Source organism: Rhamphochromis sp. 'chilingali' (assembly GCF_963969265.1).
Source record: "Rhamphochromis sp. 'chilingali' genome assembly, chromosome: 3".
Lineage (NCBI taxonomy): Eukaryota > Metazoa > Chordata > Actinopteri > Cichliformes > Cichlidae > Rhamphochromis > Rhamphochromis sp. 'chilingali'.
In genome coordinates, this window is record NC_137931.1 from 41381101 (window position 1) to 41402781 (window position 21681).

The 21681-nt window shown below is 40.1% G+C and overlaps 1 protein-coding gene across 3 annotated transcripts in view; it reads right to left on the reverse strand.

The window, feature by feature from the left end:
- The window catches only part of ncanb (neurocan b), a 174660-nt gene extending 157721 nt beyond the window's left edge, over window positions 1–16939 (reverse strand). For 2 of the 3 annotated variants that reach the window (XM_080876810.1, XM_080876808.1), the window contains exon 1: window positions 16612–16939. The gene's annotated coding sequence lies outside the window, so the exon portion shown is untranslated. Of the gene's footprint in view, window positions 1–16605 lie in introns of all 3 variants that reach the window. The other variant, XM_080876809.1, reaches the window with a different exon arrangement.
- Window positions 16940–21681: the final 4742 nt, after the last annotated feature.

Sequence of the window (21681 nt, forward strand, 5' to 3'; positions counted from 1 at the left end):
CAAACAAAGTACCTGATTCATACTGTAGCCTTGATAGTCATCCTCAGCAGTGGTTATCAAAGCACTGTATTTCCAGACTGAATGAGAAATGCTTTGACTCGAGCACGTAGCAAGAGAGTATTGAATTCGCTGACATAAAGACTAAAAAACAATATATCATTGCATGACTTCACCAAACTGGATCAACCTTGAATTTTGCAGGCTACAATAACTACTCCTCTCCTCTTTGCCTGACCTCTCTCCTGGCTCATTTCCTTTCATCTCTCATGCACCTGCAGCACTTTGTCAGGCTGCTTTGGATAATTACACATCTCATCACGACCACACACAGCCACAGGCTCTCAGCTGTCCTCCTGCATTACCACTGTAGTGGGACTTCATAGGCATGATCTGCAATTCCGAGGTGGAGTCATGCATCAAATAATAGTTCCCTCTACACCAACTGAGGCAAATTACGGACATGGTTGGTTATTACCTTCAGGATAAACAACCCACATTTCATATTTCACAAGCAATGATGGGTAAATATTGGGATAAGATTTGTGAATGTGTGTTTGTCAATGCGGCCAGCTCTTTCACTCTCTCTGGGCTCGTACCTGGTAACTTGCCGTCATCCATGAAGCCCTGATGGATGCTGTCCTGTCAGTGTAGCCAACTGTTCAAGCAGCGGATGCCTCTCATCCCCCCGACCGCCGCCCATTACCTGTCTTCCTCAGGATACAGCACTGGCAGCTTAGGGACACATTTGATTTTAATAGCTGCTCCACATCTTCAATTATTCTATAATTATTCTCTAACATGATTTTCTTTCGATAACTGAAAATTAAAAGTATGTATTTTCCATTCGCCTGTATTGATGTGTATTGCCCAGTTTTTGGATTCTCAGCTATAGAGGTGTCTGCCTTGCCTTGATTATAATGAAACTAAGTCCCCTTGCTTTGTATTGCTCAAGTACCCAAAAATTAAAAGCTCAGCAACATTGTCTTCTGTCTTTGTGCAGAAGTTTAGCATTGCCACGCTTGTGTTAGCATGAGCTTCTTTTCACACTTTATAGTTTTCACACTAATAGTTCATGAAGCTAACGTAACAACATTTGTGGATTTTTTTCTTTTTTTGAGGAACACAAAACATGACTTTTGGTGCACTGACATTGCTGCCAGTTAGCTCTACTACATATCAGAGGGAGCACCAACATTTAAAAAGACGATATCTCCAATGCTGTACATCTCACGCTAAAACAATCTAAATGTAAATCTGGCACTACCACTCAGAGGGAAAACATTTATATTTGATTGTGGGGTGAACTCAGCAGTTCCTCAAAATCTCGTTGCAAATAACCATTTCTACATTTTCCCATTTTCCTCCTTTTTTGTTCCCTTTTTTCTTTTTCTTTTTTTACTTCTCCGTTGATGGTTTTGACCCACCACCTGGTGAATGAAAAGTGGTGAAAAGATTAAGTCAAAGGGGAGGTAAAGTTACAAAGAAACAAAGCTACTGTATTCTTCTGCTTTTGGTGGGAGTAATATGGCCGTGATAGCAGTTCAAGTTCAGCGACATCTCCTTCACACACAATTACTTGAGGGGAAAGTGTCACAACATATCATAACAGCTGACTGAGAGAAAGCCAAAGTGTTGCAATGTTGAGAGGCACAGGTGGAAGGAAGAGAAGAAAGTGTGATGCCAATAGGCTTGTGCAACAAATGACAAGGAAGACTATAACATCTTCAGAATTTCAATCACAAGGTTTATGTATCTTATACTACATGTGCCCCATAAATACTGTAAATGCTCAAATAGTGGCTAGGTCTTTATGCACCCTATTTGCAGAAAGAGATCCAAGTCTTTATTTGGTACAGGTTTATATGAGAGACAGCATTTCATTTCTAATTTCACATGATTCCCAGTTGTTGGCTTCTTGATAAATTGAGTATTTTGCACATTTGAACAGCGCTAATCCCATCAGAGTAGTGTCAGAACAGAAATCCTGTTTCATAGGTGGATGAATTTCTCTCAAAAAGAGTAACTCTGAGAAGCAGGTGGATGTTGTAACCGTGAAATAAGCACAGTAGAAATGTAAATTATGCACGAATTGCATCATATGAGTCATTATTGTTGGATACATGTAATTTCATGCTGCTCTTTGAGGGTGTTTCCTACTAACCTGTATTTGTCAGGAGACAGAACTAAAAACGTATTCCGGCTCAATCCGAAGAGTTAAAAAAATTAAGTATATGTGGGATTTGCTCTATGCCCATTATTTTGTTGCTGACCACTTATAGCTAGTGGGCATTCCAGGCTACAGTTGCCTGGGTAATCCTCTAATGTATTTACCACCTGCTCATGTCAATCATCAGTATCCTTGGGTTGAATCATATTTAGTTTAATCATTATAAACAGATTAAACATATGGCTACACTAGATATGTGGAGACACCTGAAGCTTTCCAGTTTCCACATGCAGTCCCTTTGCAGTCCAGGTTCTCTTGGCCACCCAAGTTTAAGCCGCTGTGGTTGTAAGAGCTAAAAAATGATTATTTAGCATTTCAAAGTCCTCATGCTTCATTTGTTTGGACAGAACTTGAAGTCCTAAATGAAATTTAGAAGCTTGTAGCAATTAGAGGTGAAATAACATTCAGTTAAGTAACTTAGTACAACTTTGAGACACATCATTGAAGAAGCTACCAGTGAGCATTATTTAAGATATGAAGTGGTGGCAAATACATCAGAAGATTACCTACATAACTGAGCCTGGACTCTTCAACCATCCCACATGTGTCATCGGTGTTTTTGTGGCGGACTAACCAGTGGGTTGCCAGAATGTGTTTACCTGTACCTGGAAACAAAATATGAGGTGCAACCTTCTTCCAGTCTAATTGACTGTATCCTAATCAGTATTCTCATCTAACCTGCAAGCAGCCACCTCAGGTGTATTTTCCAAAACACCACACTAGTCCTTCAACTATACTAAGCATGTTAAGTGAATTTGTAGTGATGCCCTGGACTCAGGAGTCTTTTGGCAGTTATTTCTTTTGATGTTTCTCTTACTCCCTAAGTAAAACTTTTAGAGCAATATTTTTTTTATCCTTTAAATATAATATTTATATGGAAAAGATTGTCCAGATACGGACTGGACATTTTCTACCTCAAACATATGTTTCACCTCATTCATTCTGACAGCTACAAGATGAATCTCTATAACCTGACAAAAGAAAAAGTCAAAGAGGTGGGATGTGCCATGCTGTCGGGCAATGAAAATACTACTTGTTATAGTTATAGACAGTGGTAAAAGACTGTGAAAACTAGTGGAAAAGATGCAATATATGTTGCGACAATAATATTTATAGAGAAATAAGATCTAAAAGAATGAAAAATATTTAGATTTTGGGAAAAGTGCCTTTTGAAGTTAAGGAACTATTTTTACTACATCATTTTCTTGTGTAATTTCATTCATTTACAGTGCATAAGAGGTAAATAACACAAGTGTCTTTCTTTATAACATTTTGTTTTGCATCTTGACAAATAACTCCCATATGGAACAGGAACAGCAACAAGACATTTCCATGTTGAGGCTGTGAGATAATTATGCACGGTACTTACGTAGGTACTGTATAATTAATGACAGTGAACATAAAAGTAGGCACTCCAGCAAAATGAGTCATAGTGGAAGCTGGCTGCAAACCGAGGTTTGAGATCAAGGAAGGAAGATTTACATGTTACACAGTGGCCACAAAAAGCACTGAGGAAAGAGAAGTCCTAAATGAGACACAAGAGAAAATTCAAAGCTAATCAAAGGTGACGGTGATCTGTATGAGGGAATTTAAAGCTTCACGGAGTGTGTGTGACGCACTCTTGTTCCTGTGGCGTACCTTTGCTCTAAAGAAGAAGGCATGGCAAAGCTAATTTATCTCATCAAACAATGTTTACTGAAAGAGGAAAAACAAACACTTGGCGCTAATTCAAAGCACATTTCCATGCAGAGGCTGGGTGAAGTGATGGGGGGTCTGAGTAGGAGCTATGTTAAGTAAATGATCATGGGAGGATTTACTTGAAAGAATCAGAAGAGGGAGGGCAAATACAGAGCTGTCTATAAATGGATGAGCGGAGGATCGGTGTGGTAGAGAGAAGTAAAAGAATACAAAACATTTGCCTACTGAGAAAGATGTGCAGGCAGAAGGCACTGGCATAATAAAGAGATTTAGTGTATTCCTTGAGACAGATTCGTGAGCTGGATACACTGGGCTTCGACCAGTCTGACCCATTAACAGAAAAGATATCCTCTAAACATGTTTGTGGTTTTGTATATCACATTTCTTTTCCTTTTCAATTTTCTGGGAGCTTTGAATCTGACTTCTGAAGCCAGAGACCGATGCTGCATGCCAGCTAACTGCAGTACATGAGCAAAAGAAAGCAAGAAGCATAGTTTAGACAGACATCTTACAGTTGAAATGATTACAGCAGAGGAACATAATTAGAGTTTGGCATCTAGGTGCCAAGCGTGTCGCTGCAAATATGTTACATATAAAATTGGGGAATGATGAGTAATTATTCACATGGAGCCTGAGTGGATGTTGAGGTGGTAGAGGAGCTGAAACAGCAGCCAACAATGGATGGTAGCAGCACTGGCATGTCAAAGGGAGAGATGAGAAATTTGCAGCTTTAAATTTGATATGTTTTGTGTACATAAGGAGACTTAGACATGCTACCTTTGTCTGGGGTTGCTCAAGTTCTCTGCTTGAGGGTTTTTTTTAACGTGAATTACAGATTCACATTATCTATAACAATCCGTAATAACTGTATTAATATAATACATTATATAATAAATGTTTTTGTCTGTAAGACATTCATCAGACATCAAGGTAACTATCTCGAATCCTATCCTGATTTTTTTTCTTTTAAGACTTTTTCTTTTAAAACTAAACACTCATGTGCTTTCACATTAAACTTCTTTCTAAACTTCTTCCTAAACCAGTACACCCTGTACTTTGCCTTGGCTTTGCTTGTATGACTGTCAGAGCTTGCTATCATGCATTTCCCAGTCATATAAAAACAACAAAAAGCACTAGCAGCTCTGCAAGGCTGTTCATCAGCTGCGGTTTGAGTGTAACGTTGACACATTCACAAAAATGGTAATACTAGACTGCTCCTGTTTGTGGGTATAATTTTTTCACCAGTAAAAGCATTTCCTAAATGGGACAGAATGAACAAACTGCCACTAATGCCTGGTCTTGACGCCTGGTGAGAAATGTGAATACTGCATGTTACTTAAAGTAATGGTCAGATATCGAAGAAGCTTTTCATTTCCTTTCTTTTAACTGAAGTCTCCAATAGAAGCTCTTTTGATCTTGAAAACTTCACTTTACTGTGGGAAGGGACTACAAACTTGTGAGAGGGGTAGGGGATTAATCATTCTGATAAATTTGAGAGGATTGAGAATTCTACTGTATTTCTGGTAGTTTTCAGTAGCTACAAAATCTACAGCCTGCAACCTTCAACAAATGGAACAAAAGAGGTTGGACACAAAGAGGTTTCATGAACTTAATGCTCACCCTGATGGATTACTAACATCAAGAAATATTCACTTTGCTGTGGGATAGGTAAAGCAAAGAAATTTATGTAAATACCTAGTCGCCTTTGGGAAATGGCTGGCAGTAACCTATAGCGTATATGATTTGTGTTTAATGGGCTAACACATTCAGAACTACTTGTCCTTTAATATCAACAGTGTTCACTTTCCCTGGTGAAATCACCCTCAATGACCTTCCAAAAGGTACTGATGTGCCAAAGAAAAGCAAACACCTCATTTATCTGGCAGCCAAATGCAAAGAGCAGATGTCACTGGGGGCCTGAGGAGCTGGCAGTTGGATCCACGGTAGTGACAAGATGAGCAGCCCGAGCTCCTGGCTTTAGGAAAAGGCAAAGCTGCTCGGACAAACACTGGTGTTGGACAGCACACAGGCAAGCAGTTTAAAACAGAGCTCGGCCAAAGCTTAAGGTCAGCCAGGTCAGGGGGAACATAAAACCCATAATGAACTGGAGCAAGACCTTTTAAAAAAACACAATTTAAAATCAAATAAAACAAAAACTGCAGCCAAGCCATAATCTTGAGAATTCATTTACAGAGCTAATTTCAGAGTCTGCATTATGAAAAAGGGCTATTAATCCTGAGTGACTTCATCAGCAGCAGCAGCGGTAGCGGCAGCGTGGTCCAGGGAGATACAGCAGCCAATTAAGGGTGTTTGTAGTAATAGACAAGAAATGACAAATGCTGTGATTGCTGTGAGGTGTGATGATGGGCTGTTAAAGATGTTGGCCTTCCTGAGATCTTGATTGAGAATAAACACCCCAATCAGGAAGCGTGATTGCAGGATTGGCCTCTTAAACGTGCTAAAGTTCAAATGTGACCTTGATTCAGCGAGATGCAAAAAAAAAGCAGGAGGAAGAAAGAATCAATGATTTCCTTGTGTGGAGATATAATATGTTTGTAGTAGTCGTACTAAACACAACACACATTATGCATAATCAGTTAGACACATTCTTTACAATATCCATTAGCTCTCCATCTATGTGGAAAGGATTATGGGAAATCAGTAGCAGGTTATAACAACTATTGTTCATAAATTGTGCATTGGCAGTTAATAAAATATAAGTTTATATAAGACTTCTTTCATTTGTAAACAATCAAATGATAATTAATTATAAATAGTAAGCATGAGTCAATCTATGTTTATGTCATAAGCAAATCAGTAAACATTATTAATTATAATTTGATTATGTGTCAACAGTTTTAAAAAAAGCCTTACTATTTATTTAATTTACAATGCCTGTAATAAAGTGTTAGCAATGTAGAGACTACAAAGACTGGGAATGATACCAGAAATACCAGCTGATACTCGTACAAGTAGAATTACACATTACTCAATAACCAATTCTTTTACCAGAATGAAATATAAAGAATCATATTATCCCATGTTCTTTAAACCACTTCAAGGTCACTTTAAATCTCAGTTGTAAATTGTAAAGCTAGACTGTGACTGATCCTTTTTAGTTTAAGTGCATATTGACTCCCCTTACCTTAGTCTTAAAGAGTATATTTATTTCTTACAATTAGATTTATTGTTGTTTTTTGCACTGAATGGAACCGGAGCCTTGTCGTCTCGTCTCTATATATACTGTACTGTATATAGCAGAGATGACAATAAAGTTTACTTTGACTTTGATAAACTCCTTCAGTAAAAAGTTTTAAATGTTTAACCATTCAAAATCAATGAGACGGTGATGGAAAGCCATAAAATGTTAACATTACATGGTTCCTGGATAGGCTTCCATTGGTTGATAAAACATTATCCATTAAAAACCTTTTAACTTAGGAATCATGCATGATTTCACAATGGCAATGCCCTCTGCCTCCAACGAAATGGTAACTTGTATTTTGGGATATGAATGACATCCAGGCAGAGCTATTCTGAGAGTCCATGTGTAGTATTTCTGATAGTCTCAATACCAACATTGAACTGGTGTCAGATTGATGCTAGCACGATAGGATCAATGCTTTCGTTTGTTTCTCTCAGCTATGTTCAGTACGTTGTTCCCATTTCATCAAACAGTACACATGTCTGTGCAAACTTCCCTTATGCAAGCACCCCCTCCCCGTCCTCGGCTGTGTTTTGCTATCTCCATGTGACTCAGTTGCACTAAGCAGACAGATGCAAGCTTCAGTGAGTGAAAAAAAGGAGCATCACGTGGAGATATGTTGCAGCTGTATAAGAAAATTTCCCAAACGATGCAGAAAGAAATTCTCTACTGAGGTAGCAAAACCAATTTATAGAAATATACGAAAAAACATGAAAACTTTGGAACTTTTTAAAAAAAAAATAAAATTTTTTTGCTGGAGTGAAGAAAATCTGAGGGAATCTTTCAGATAAACCCAGGTCGACCCGACTGGGTTTATCTGCCCACTAGCAAAGTCCTTTAAGAGAAGCAAAGAATAACCAGGTAGCTCATATAGTGGTGAAAATGATGATTCAGTCATGACTCATGTCAGATCTGCATTAATCAAAGGTAATTTTCAAAGCGTTATTAGTCATCATAATTGGTACTTCAGCACACTGATTATAAAACACATTCAGAAATTCATTTGTTTGTTTGTTTGTTTGTTTGTTTGTTTGTTTGTTTGTTTGTTTGTTTGTTTGTTTGTTTGTTTTTTGGGGGGGGGGGGGGGTATCTATTATACTGGCCCTGTATTTACTTGGTATTCAGTCAGCCCAATTTTGCAGTAACACAAGCCAATCCAGCTTATCCCTGATTTGCAAATTTCCTCCTTCTTCAGGATGTAAAGTCAGACAAGAACACCTGTAAACTTATGCTGCCCCCAACAGCTCTGGAGGAACTGCAGACTTGGTATGTACACTGCTAATGTCACCTACAGTACAAAAAACAGTAATTAAAAAAACAATTCTGAATGCTGAAATTTAGAAAAAAGTTATTGTAAGAATTGGTTCTGGTAGCATCTTAACAGACACGTACTTGGAGTATTACCCAGCAGTGATGATGCTACCCACTGGCTGAAATGGCAGTTGGTCTAAAACTTGGAAAGGGAACAATCATAGCAGGAGTAACAATAAAGACAAAGAAGATAAAAGAAACAAAGACCGAAAGATTATTGTGGAATGAATGAAAAGCAGAAACAGTGAACAATTTTGACTTTTCAGTTTCTCACCACTGCAAAGAAATTAATGAACATTAAGACATCTGTCTTCTCCACAGCACAGCAAAAGCTAAAGGATCGACGGGGGAGCACAAACGAAAACAAGAGTAGCTCACATTAAAGGTTATATGATATATTGCCGTACCCCAAGTGGGAGTAGACAGCAAAAACATGTAGATATTGGCACAAGCAGCTCTGTAAAGCACCTACCAAAGCATTACGATGACAGGACATTTAGAGCTCAGAGAAGAGAAAATCTAGTGATTTACTGTGAATCTCCAATGGCCACTTAAAATCCGCCCCAAATTGCTCTCCTGCTACTTCAGCATGCGAGCTTGCGATTGTGTGCACACTCTGCATCTATACGTTCTAAGGCAGTGAAGTGATTGCGGGTGTTTTCCTAATAAATCACAAGGGAGCTTTTAAAATCAGTGTGCAGTGCAGTGGGGAGTATTTCTTTTCCCATTCCCTCTGAGAACACCTGAAGCATACCCAGCTTGACTGCTAATGGCTCAGTGGTAAATCACATCACGAACTCGAAAGCCGACTCACTATTTGAAACTTGCAATTCTTGGGTGCTTGTCTTGTTGCAGTCGCAGGCAAGACACACACAAAATGTGCATATAACAATCAAAAGGCACACACACACACACACACTGACTACCTACCGAGGAGAGTGCTAAGAAATAAACTCCAAAGCTTCAGACAGCGCTGACCCTTTTGGAGAAGCTTTGGGTGGCAGCTAAAGGTTGCTTTAACATGCCTCCTTACTGTTGAGCCTGATAGTTTGACATGGAGAGGAGAGGAATGTCTCTCTGCGATCTTTTCTCTGTGAAAACAATGAAGGTCAGACTAAGACAAGGTCCAATTAGAGCTTGGCCTCAAATACCTGAAGTGAGCAAAGAGAATCTCTGTGTTTTTCTTTGTCTAGAGGGTTTGCATGTGTGCTTCTGACCACGGGAGGGGGTGGCAGGCATTTGGATAGTCAAGCATTATGAAACCATATGTCCCAACACACATTAAAGCAAAAAGAGGACACCAGTGAGAAGAGACATTTTACTACAATTATTATGCACCGTTTTCCTGGCTGCTATCCACGAAGCCAATGGACTCCAATGTAACGGCTGGAGCAAGTCAAAACAGATAAGAAGAGTCAGACTAAAATGCGGATGATCTGGTAATGAATGTGTGCACATAATCACACACAGTCCTCAGTGCAGCTGCAGAAACCCCTTTGCAGTGCAAACAAGAGTGCACACAGAAGGGTCCATCACAAACAGCAACCCCAATCAATCTCTGCAGAGAACTGAACGCTTGGGGATACAGTGGCAGTGATCTCACACCAACCTTTCTATCACACACAGATCCACCAAGTCACGGGCATTCACAGTCACTAGAGGTGCCCCAGCAACAGCTCTGGGAGCAGTTGCCAAATTTATCAAAGAGGTCCAGGAGCAATCCGGAGGGCTCCAGCACTTCTGCACCAATGTGTAATTATTAGGACAGTTAGAAAGTCAGAGAGACAGCCCCTTTAATTACAGCTGTGGGGAAAAAATCCCAGAAAGAGTGGATGGGGAGAGAACATAAGGGGCACAAACTGAATGTGGCTTTTTGTTGGATGCAAGAGGCAGGGATGCAGGAAGCCTCAATGACAGAGAAACCAGATGTTGGGGTTGAAGATTTACACTTTGACATAAAGAAAAACGGCTGATTAATGTAATTCCTGTCTGACTAAAGATTGAGTGACTGCAGCAAGGGCTCTTCATTTTCTGCATTTTCCATGCTTTATTTTCTTCTCTATTAATTTAGCAGTGTGACAGTTAATTACAAAACAGTACTGGTATGCACCCCAGCAGCTCATTTTGAATTTGCCAGAGCAGAACTGAAAAGCTACTCTAAGCGCTGAGGGGAATTGGCCTGCAGAGAGTCTGTGCAAAGCCGCAACTCGGTAATTGTTTAACAGCCTTGTACATTAAAATTTGCAACCACAAAAATGGACCTCCACATGTAGTGTGACAAATTGGATGACCCGGTGAGTAACTTGGTTTCGTCATGATTTGGACAGCAGACAACAGAGATTTTATTTCTTTGTTTGATCAGTGCTTTGGAAAAATAAACAGGAAAAGCTATTTGAATTGAAAATTGTTCTTTAAACAAGCTGTGATCTTGCTAGCAATCCCACGAACACTGGGAAAATGAGTTCTTCTCTTCCCAAAAAATTGATTAAATCAGTTCCTCTAAACCAGGAGTCCAAATGCCACCTCCTCATACCGTACACTTACTGTATAAACAGTATTATGCTTTCAGTGATATAGTAATGCCATGCGTTATGTTCCCTACTATCCACAACAACAACACAAGCCCAAACATGCCTAAGAGCGAGTCCAGCATTTCAGCATCCAATTACCTAAAATCCAAGTACCTAAAAAAGGGAGCTACTTCAATAACAGGAAGTGGCTGGGATACAAGAGGTCAGACCTCCAACAAAGTTTGATACTTTGCAAAATATGAAGGAAACTGTTAAAAGTGGAAACTAATCTGTTTCACCACACAGGCAAAAAACAAAAACGTCATCAATTACAACCAAGCTGTGAAGGAGGAGATATGAGCAGCAGGTGATGTGCAACCAAAAAGTAAGTGAATGACTCAACCGAATTTCATATTAGAAGAAGAGCAAATGGTGGATGCAAAATTCCTAAATAGTGTTATGGTGGGAAAAGGAGGGATTTAAGTAACTGGTACATCCCAGGTAGAAAATATTTTTGATCACACCCTATAAAACACAACATAAGAAGGCTTGGTTTGGTCTTTCTGTCAGAGTAGATTTACATATTAAAGTTTAGACTATATTTTTAGAGTGACTTTTATGTGATTGTCATAGTCCAAGACGGTTATATTTTAATCTAATTTGTGAGAGCGTCTGGATTCATTAAAATGAGCAGAGCTGCTTCATCAGAAGAACTGTGAACAAGAGTAAAAGCCAATATTACCACAACAATAAAAACCTTTAAGAAAAATATGATTCACAGTTCTTTGCCTCTAGGGAGACAGACAGGAGGGTTACAGAAACCTATTTTTTCCTGGATGGGGAACAGAATAAAAAGCGGAACTGATTTATTATTTTTTTTTACAATGACAAAATAAACCAACAAGAAACCTTCTGAAGCCAAATAATTTTCCAGAAATCATGCACTAAGGACTACTGAACATAATAGTTTTTCAACATTTGCGTGAATAACACCAAGCAGGGAAAATCACATTGTGTCTTATTTTGTGTGGCTCAAAAGTGCTAACCAATATCAACAGCTGCAGAACTAGAATAATGTGCTCCCCACCTGGCAGCAGCGTGCATGGATAAGCTTAACCTGGGTGCAAAGGTTCTGAATAAAATTAATTTTACTACTTTCCAATTCTCTCCCATAAATCCCTGTGATTGGTTTCAGGAACCCCAGAGCTAGATCTGTTATTAGCGAGGAGGGCTTTATAAGTATCATACTGGTGCCTCGGCTTCATAAATAGCCCCACTGTGTAGAATCCAGGCGGCAGGCTAAAGTAGAGGAAGACAGACAGAAATCACTCTTGGTAACAAGACGTCCTTCTTATTGTTCTCCCCACTTATGTCTTGTGTTTCTCAAACTTTAGTTATGATCTTCCTGTCTGGAAATCAACGAGCAGATCCAGGGGACTCCTCTGTACCGCTACAGATTAAAATCGAACACTTTTGTTGTCACATACAACAAAAATGTGGGTTTCTCCTTTGGGAAATGGAGCACACATGAGTGGAAAACATTGACCATCTGTAGGCTTTCCAAGCACTCCCTGTTTGTTTTAGGGGCAGGGATAGCTCAGTAGGTAAAGTGGTCGCCCCATGATCGGAAGGTCGGCGGTTCGAATCCACTTAACGGCTACCCTGAGGTACCCCTGAGCAAGGTACCGTCCCTACACACTGCTCCCCGGGCGCCTTCTTAGTGGGCTGCCCACTGCTTCACTGAGTGAATGGGTCAAATGCAGAGAAAAACAAGTAATTTCCCCATGGGGATCAATAAAGTATCTATTATTATTATTTACCAGCTCATCAGAGTCTGACAGATACAGTCTGTACAACAATAATTCCAGCATTTTATAGCTGATATCCTTCAGTAAGACGTCTTTCAGTTGTACACTATGTGCGTGAAGATGTGGGAACCCTGTTGAGTTTTTGTTAGGCAGGAAAGAAAAACAATGAGGTAGACAAAACAGGCAATTCTTCAGGCGCTGTCCAGTGCTGAAACCACAGAAAGAGCCAACGGGAACCTTTTCATTTTCCGAAGATTAGCTCAGGCAAGGAAATGCAGACATAATGGTAAAATAAGCAGCTTCTTAGTATTTGCTTCTCCTCTTGGGTGTTTTAGAAGGTGAATGATAGAGACATGGGCCAATTCAGATTTACTGATGTGCCAAATGAGTTTAACAAAAGAGGCAACACACTGAACTGGCAAGACAAAGGGGAAAGGAAGGCTTAACAAAAATCCACCTTCAGGAATAATTTCTCCAATCACTGGAAGATACTCAACTGTGCTCCTGTCATTAATTCAGCAGACAAAAACTGTTACCAGATGTCATTACTTATTTATAGTATTTAATAGTGAAAATGCTTCTTTTGAATAATACATTTGGTGAGAGCGCTGGATTTGGGGAGGTGGGGATGGAGAGGTTGACTGATGAATATTCACAAGCTGCGTCTGGAGGGATTGTGCTAAACTACCTTTTTTTCTGCCTCTGTGCCTCCTGGGCTTTGTCTGCTCTGCCACTTGCCATGATGGCCCAGCTGCGCTGCTCATTTGCTTGGCGCTACGCACAGTGGCTAGTTCAACATGGTTAATGCCAGGCTATTATATTATTAGCCAAGGCAAAGCTAGCAGCAGCCCACTTAGGCTCCGCTCCATCTGCTTGGTGGTGTCAGGTTGGAGGAATGGAGGGACCCAGAGCTGTCTATCAAGGAGACTGACGTCGTCCAGCGAGCAAAGGTACAGCATTCATTAAACCAATGAAATGACCCTGGGGCTGGGGGAACAGAGGTGCCAAGTGGATCCTGGCCTAAAATGTGATCTATGGTCGTGTGTGCTCAGGGTTCTGCTGCGACACACGTGTAACTTGAACAGACAATAGCAAGCGCACACTCTCATGATCATTTATACAAACAGAATTTAATATGCGCGTAGGCTGCTGTGAGTGTTTTCACTGCCTAATTGGATCCAGGTTATGTACTGTAAGTGTGTAAATTAGTCTCTCACTGCAGGAGTCTTCCAGTATCCCTCCTGGCCCTTCTCCCACCATGGGGGGAAAAAAAACTACCCCCATTTGTAACATACGTCGTGAGCCTACAGCTCTGAACCTTTATCGAAAACACACAAAAGAAAAAACATATTAATAAATGTTCCTTCCCACTGTAAAATTACACACAGCAGGATCACAGCTGATTCATAGCGCCACACTCTTCCAACTACAGGATTTCAAGCTGGAGGCCTTTGCCAGTCAAACAGTCTAACTCAAGCCCAGAGATCTTCTGTACTGATATTGTGCAGTTGCTTGGCAGCTTTCCCTTGTTTCATCCTGTGCCAGGGCGGCTTTGTTTGTTTTAAGCATAGCAGAAGGTTCATTGTAGGAATATTAATGTCTTACATTTGCGAAATCTCTGTAAAAATTCACAGTTTCCAATTTACTTGCTTGGACACTACTCAAGTGCAAAATTGAATTCTGGCCCATTCACGTCTTCCGCTACAAGTGTCTGCACTAAGCTGAGCGCAGCCAACCAGAAAAGACACATTATTGAAATATGTGACAACGCAACCTCATGCAAAGAGCAGATAATGCTGTAAAACTCCCACAGTCTGTTACATCCCTTCTTCATTCTCTTTCTTTCTTTCTCTCTTTCCTCTTTCGTTCTGTCTTGCTTTTCTGTCCATGCTCATGAGATGTGATGACAACATTTCCGAACTGCTTTTGGCCTTGACCGCAGTTGGAGAGGAGCCACTATGAAGCGATGAACCACTCTCTAAAGGAATATTGTTCATCCATTGTAATGCCTCATCACACAGAAAATGTGAAAATGGGGGCAGTGAACTGGCAATGCCACAGAAAAAGAATACCTCTTCTGAGAACAATAGCGCTAACAGTAGAGCCTGCGATCCAGTGCAAGAGTGATGAGTGAGAGTCCAAACAGTGCAGGGCAAGAGAAAGAGACACAAAGACAAACACAGAAACCTTCTGCAATATGCATGAGTGGACAAGGCAGAAAGAAGCAGAGGGACTTAAACAGCAGTTTAATGTGCAGCCAGATACTAATAGTGCAACAGGAGCTGATGATGCCCATATCATCCAACAGCAAAACTCAGCAACTGGAAGCATCGGTGGCCATAAATGTACACACACACACACACACACACACACACACACACACACACACACACACACACACACACACACACACACACACACACACACACAATTATCAGATAGACAAAGACCTACACATGGCTGCCCAACCAGTGAGAGGAGAATGTTTTATCTACAATCAGTCACAGAATGAAAATGAGGCTGGTCAGTTTGCAGACCTGGAGTATCAAGGATCACATTGCCAATGCTAAGCCCAAACAGATTCAAAAGATTTGTGTAGTTGTGGGAGATTTGGAGAGATGGAATATCAGATAAAAATGGTGCATAATCTGTTTGGCTGAAGACTGCTTAGACAAATTCTAGGTTGGCTGGCTGAGTGAATGTGTGCACATGTATGCAAATACCTGAGACACACAATTATAAGACAGAATAAGAACCCAGCGAGAGTGAGAAAAGGGAGGGAGGGGGGCTAGTAACCATTTCACAAACAGTTTGGCTGAATTTCTGCTTAATTTCCCAGGGGGTCATGAGCAACCCCACTCCAGCTCCATTGCCGTTCTCTGACAAACATGAAAAATGAAACAAAACTTTACTTTCTTTTTCATCCACAAAAAACACTCCTCGCTGCTACACAGGCAAATGAAAGCCATGTCCACACAGGACTGAACCGTGGCATGCAGGCTGGGCTGGACCTCCTCCTTTTCAGTCAGTTTGTGACCTAGAGCTCCTTCTGCCAAATGCCAGCCTTTCTTCAGTAGAAATAATTGAGAGACCCTTTAGGTGGAGTACAAGTGCCATCCAAGATAATGTCTCAGGTTTCCCTCCTTTGCTTCGCTGACAGCGCTGACAGCCCTGCCTGCGCTGCCTATCGACTTACACCCACTCCAAAAGCTCCCTCTGTCCCCATCTGCCTCACCTGAAGGCTTACCAAAGGAGAAGAAAATGGGATTTTCACTACAAAGAAGTGAGCTCATGGTCATACAGATCCAAATCGTACAGTAACCGGCGCTGTCAAACATCCTTTTGAACATAAGCAGCCTCAAAGGAGAAAATAAGAGGGAGCGACGCTTTGCTACATTTATTACTTTTCAACAGATGCTGCATAATTGGACAATTACGACGTAATTCAAACAGACAGAAAAAAGCAAAATCGCTTAACTTTTGTCAAAGTGCATTTTGGAGTCTTATTAAAACTAAATCACCAACACAGCAAAACCTAAAAGGATTAATTGAAAAATAGCCTTATGGAAGCAGTAACTAGCTTCAAGCAGTGAATCGCATGCTTGCAAAGACTACACACTTTTGCGATATAAAGCACATTTCTTTTGGTAACAGCCACATATCTTTGTCTTTGAATAGTACCGACAAGGACATTTCCAAATGATGATCGACTTTAAGTGAACAAAATTCGTGAAACACCCATTTCGTTTCGTGGAATTAAAATAATGTTAAATTGACTTAATTTTATAATACAGTCAGACAAATTCATAAATAAATAGATATGCAAAAACACACAAGACTACTCGCCTTCACCTTTCAGATCAAGTCAGGTCCCGTCTACAGGAATGTAGAGCGATGCCGCAGCTTTACAGGAGCGTCTGTGTGATACAGTGCAGGTGGTAGCGCCACAGTCAGGGAAGCTGAACCATCCAAGAGACGCGTAAAAGCCCCGCGAGTCCGAGGAATTTCTGTCAGACAGGAAGACAGGGTGTGTGTCGTTTCGTGTGCAGTGCGCCTGGATGCAGAGACGTGTCCTTGCGTCTTTCGGGGACTTGTCGAATCAGCAGCAGCGATAAGTGGATGAGCGCCAGCCAGAGTGGTGCTCACCTCTCCAGCAGCTGAGCGCTACTGAACAAAAGAGTGCTCCGCAGGCTCTCTATTCAAATAGCAGGAGAGAGGGATGAACGAAGATTGGGGGGTGCTGGTGGTTGGGTGTGCGGAACGAAGGGGAGGAGGATGATGTGTGAGTGTGTGTAAGAGTGTTGGGGGGGGGGAGCCTTTAGTGTTAAGGTTGATATAAAGATCAGAAGTTTGTACTTCGAGCATCTCTTGAAAACCATCTAATGTAACGCATGTAGACCGCCTGACAAGACGTGTGGTTGCTTGTAATAAACCCAGGCACACAACAATCACAAATCCATTAGTCATTATCTGTTCAAGGAATTTATGACAGTCGGGGAGGGAGAGGGTTTAGTTTAAGACGTGATTTGGCATCTCTGTCCTACTGTAGGCCCCCACAATCCCGTTTGGCCTTTGTCTGAGCGCTGTAATTAATGACTTTAGGGAAAGAATTACCTTGTTTGGCAGCGTAGCAGTGACCTCAACCTGAGATTTACTTGCAATGGAGCGAGCTTAGGCTATCAAATTGGATCAATGCCCAAATTGCCAAGGATTTAGTTGGCAGGCCTAAGCGGCAAACGTTGAATCAACATTTTTCACATAAGAGCGAATCTGACATGGACATATAGCGAGGCTTACTGGCTTTCTACCCTGCACTGTAAAGTCTGCGCGGTGGGAGTTTAACATTAGCATAATTACTGTGGTGCTTGTGAAATAATAAAAATAAAAACGGTCATTTGAAAGAGTTTGCAAAAGTGGTGCTTGTATACATTCACGGGCAGTTTGAAAGACCCACTGCTTTGTTAAAGAATAATGATCCCCCGTGAGACCCGTGCGGACAGGAAGATTAAGGCATTGTTCAGCAGAGTTGTATAATTTACGCATAACTGGGGCAGCTTGCATTTTTGTTGATTTTACATGTATATATTTTTTTCCTATAGGCAGAGTGCGTTTTTACCACATGCCTCCAGTATTCTTGGCTGCTGTAAAAAGGGTCGCTAATGGAGACCACACGGCATCTAAAGACTAAAGGAGCTGTCCGTGGTGCTGAAGCTTTTGAGCGGCATAAAGTGTGAATAGCCCTGCGTTAAATCTCCACAACTGGAGGGACCTTGTTTCCATTTATACTTGTGCCCCGTGTCTGCCTTCCCTCTGCCTTCTCAAGTGAAAGTGAGCAGCTCATGTTGGACCTGAAGGTAGTAAGTATTGCATGACGGTTGCTTTTACTGAAACATAAGAATGAGATAAAGTTCGAGTCTGTTTGAGTCTGTCTTGTGTAATGAGTACGATACATATAAATGTCACAAATTACATTTTGTTTATCTTGCTATCCTCGTGCTAATCAATACACTGTTTGCTGGTTGCATCTGTGGAAAGGATGCATGGCGGGGGTATGGTTTAGGCTGCTGCTTAGATTTAATGACATAATATTTTAAATCATTGGCATTACCAAAGCATGATTGCATGTCTGCTCGCCAAAGAGCTGGCAGTTATAAATCATTGTCATGCCACAAATATCAAATGCATAGCGAAACAATGTCTATCATCTTTGCTTTAAAATGTTTTTTCTAAGTTGGGAAGACTTAAATCAATATCTTTTTACAAGCAAAACAAGAAAAAGAAAATCTTTAAAAGGTTTCTCCATGGCTCACTTTTTTTCTCCCATTCTAGTCGCACACACAGAAAAAGACACCTTGAAGTTCAGCTCTTAAAATCATCACATGATGATCAATAAATCATGAAACAGACTTTATATTTAATCTCATCAGACACAGCCAAAAATAAGGTCTTTCCTTTCACAGCAGACCATTAAAGCTCTCTGTTCCTATAGTTAAGTGTGAACGAACATAAGCAAAAGAAATCTTTGATTCATTGTTAAATTCTATTTTTATGATTACACATTACTTTTACCATTTCTTAGTTATTTTATTTTTCATCATTGGGTAGCTGTGCCTCAGGAGGAAGAGTTGGCTATCTCCCAAATCAGAAGGTCAGTGGTCTAAACCAGCTCCATAGTACTTCCAGTACATTTTTTTTTTAAAAGGCATTAAATTATTAATTATAGCAGAAGCATAACAAGACAGAGAAAAGGCAATAAGAAAAACAATTCTTCGATGGTACTTAAAAATACTTCACGCTGACCCCAGCTGCTGTTTGCCATTATTTAAATACTTTGTTGACAAAGTATAACTTGAAATTCTGTGGAGCTGTCAGCAGGTTCAAATGCCTCCCGGTCTTTTGGATGGCTGCTTTAGAGGAAAGGGCCATGAAACTACAGCTTCCTCAACACAAGTGTTAGTCCTAGCTAAGGGAGCAACAAAAAGGCCAGAGAACATAAAGATGCAGACAAGACTTATCCAATAACCACAAGTGTTATATATTTGGGAGCTAGCCCCCTGAGTAATTAAAAATTGAGCAGTGTCATAAGGCATATCATAAAATATATTATAAAATAAAAGCCAAGAGTGAGACTTTGGAAAGTATATCATGTATTATCTTCTTTTGGCCAATTGTAATGCTGCAGGTTTGAAGGAGAGACCAGAAAAAGACAGTTAATCAAGAATTATGAAGTTATAAAGTGACTGTGAGAGAAATGCTCAAATTAGAATTAAAAAATTTTTTTGATTGTGATGATGTAATTTTCATAATTCAAATAGGGATGACAAACTGTAAGATACCTCATGAAATTCATAAGCCTTGTTTCTGTGCATCAAAGTTAGCTTGCTCACTATAAAATGAGCCTTACAATCAATATCATTCTTTTTTTTGCAATTATTTTATTTGCTCTCAACTTACATTTAATAAACAGGCATACAGCAGATTTTATTTGCAGGCATATTGGGAATATCATTGGATTTCAGAGTTGATGAAAAAACATGGGAGGCAACTCTAATGATCACTGGCAGAAAAAGACTTAAACAACTCATCACTTAGAGCAAATCATCTGATGCTTACAGACAGGTTGCTGATGGCATAATGGCTGTACTGTGGGGATGGCTGAAATCTTTGTCCTGTTCAAAGCAGTGCTCTTCAGCTAATCCTGGCTAAGTGCTTGAGACTATCCTCAGCTTTAAAGAATGGTTGAAGCCAGGCGGACTCTCCAGTGAGTTTGACACCAAAAGGACTGCAGCACCACCCTGAGCCCAAGCTTATCAGATCTCCTCATATCCCGACTTTTCAAAAGGGCAGGATCCTTTGAAGAGTTCTGATGATGGTGGTGATGATTGAGATGATGACGAAGACTACAGAGACAGTGCTTTCTTACTCCCTGTTTTTTTGTTTTAATCTTTGCCTCTCTGTTTTTCCTGCTTCTCTGTTTCCCTGAAGGCAATCAAACTACAAACAAGAGAGTAAACAAAGAAATGGTTTATATCGATTCCTAGGCTTTATAGCTGTGGGTAAATGTGTTTATCTTCTGTAGCCACTACATTATACTTAGATTAAATACATATTTGATGGGGCAACTGGAGCAATGAGCAATGCACTGCTTTGAAGCATCCTCTGGCAAGAGTTTATTACATTTTGTTAATACCTTAATTAGGCAAAGCATGAGAGAAATTAATCCCTGGAGAACTGTCTTCTTAAAACATTGTCCAGCCACCCCTGAAACCCAAAGGAATAATTAGACAGAGCAGAGAAATGCGTTCGTCCCTGAGAGGATTCTGGGATAAAGTTTACCCCCTAGTCTTTGACAGGAACTGGGCTTTTGTTTGCACACAGACTTAACTCTGAGAGGCGTAACAATCAAGAAGCACACATCAGCTTTAATGACAACAACACTGCATTTTCTATCCCCAGAAACTCATTGAAAACATCTCACGGTACTGTACGTGGGTGAGTATCTCGAGTGAAGTCAACACAAAGAAAAGCCATCGTATTTCAGTTTTAATTAACAGAACGTATATTTGTTTGGCAATTAAAACAAACTGATTGAAGCTTGTTTTTCTGCCACTGAGGAAGAGGAAATCAGGAAAAAGGTCAGCAGACATGCAGACGCCCAGACAGACTTCTGCTATTAAAGCTTTGTGCTCATTGTTGTTTTCCCATCTTAAATAATCTGTCCTCTCTGTAGTCTCAATCAGACATAACAAATGTGTGTTTAAACTCTGACCCAGAGTGCAAGATTACCCAGTGAGCTACCTTCATCTTTAAAACAGTTACTTGAATGCATCAGTGACTCCATCTGGCTATAAATCACAGGGCCTGTTACACTCTATATCTCTTTTTGCATTCAGTCAGCTTTACATTTATAACACTAAGAACTACCATTTTACATATATTTAACATTAAATCCCAGTGAGATTAAAATCCCCTTTATAAGATAGCCCTGGCCATACACTAGACCTGATCATACGAAATAAACTGCAGCATGTATATAATGACAATCCACAAAAAACAGCTATTTAGCAGCCTTATAACAAAGCCATCTTTTATGTCATTACACATTATGCCCTTAATTTCAAAAATAAAAATTAATAGTATTGCAATGAAGCACTTAGGAGTTTTTGCTTAAAAAAAAACCAAAAAAAAAAACAACTAACAATAGGATGCAAATCATACTGCTTTGTAACTACTATAATGTTTACCATGCTCAATATGTGAAGTCAGAGTATTAGCATTCTACCAATCAGCTCTTAACACAGAGGGAACTGAAGAAAAGTGAAAGCAAATGCAAAAGGATATCTTCATCTGAAGGTGGCACTGGACATTAAGTTAATGATCCATTTAAGTTGTTACATTCATAATGGGAACATCAAATCCACC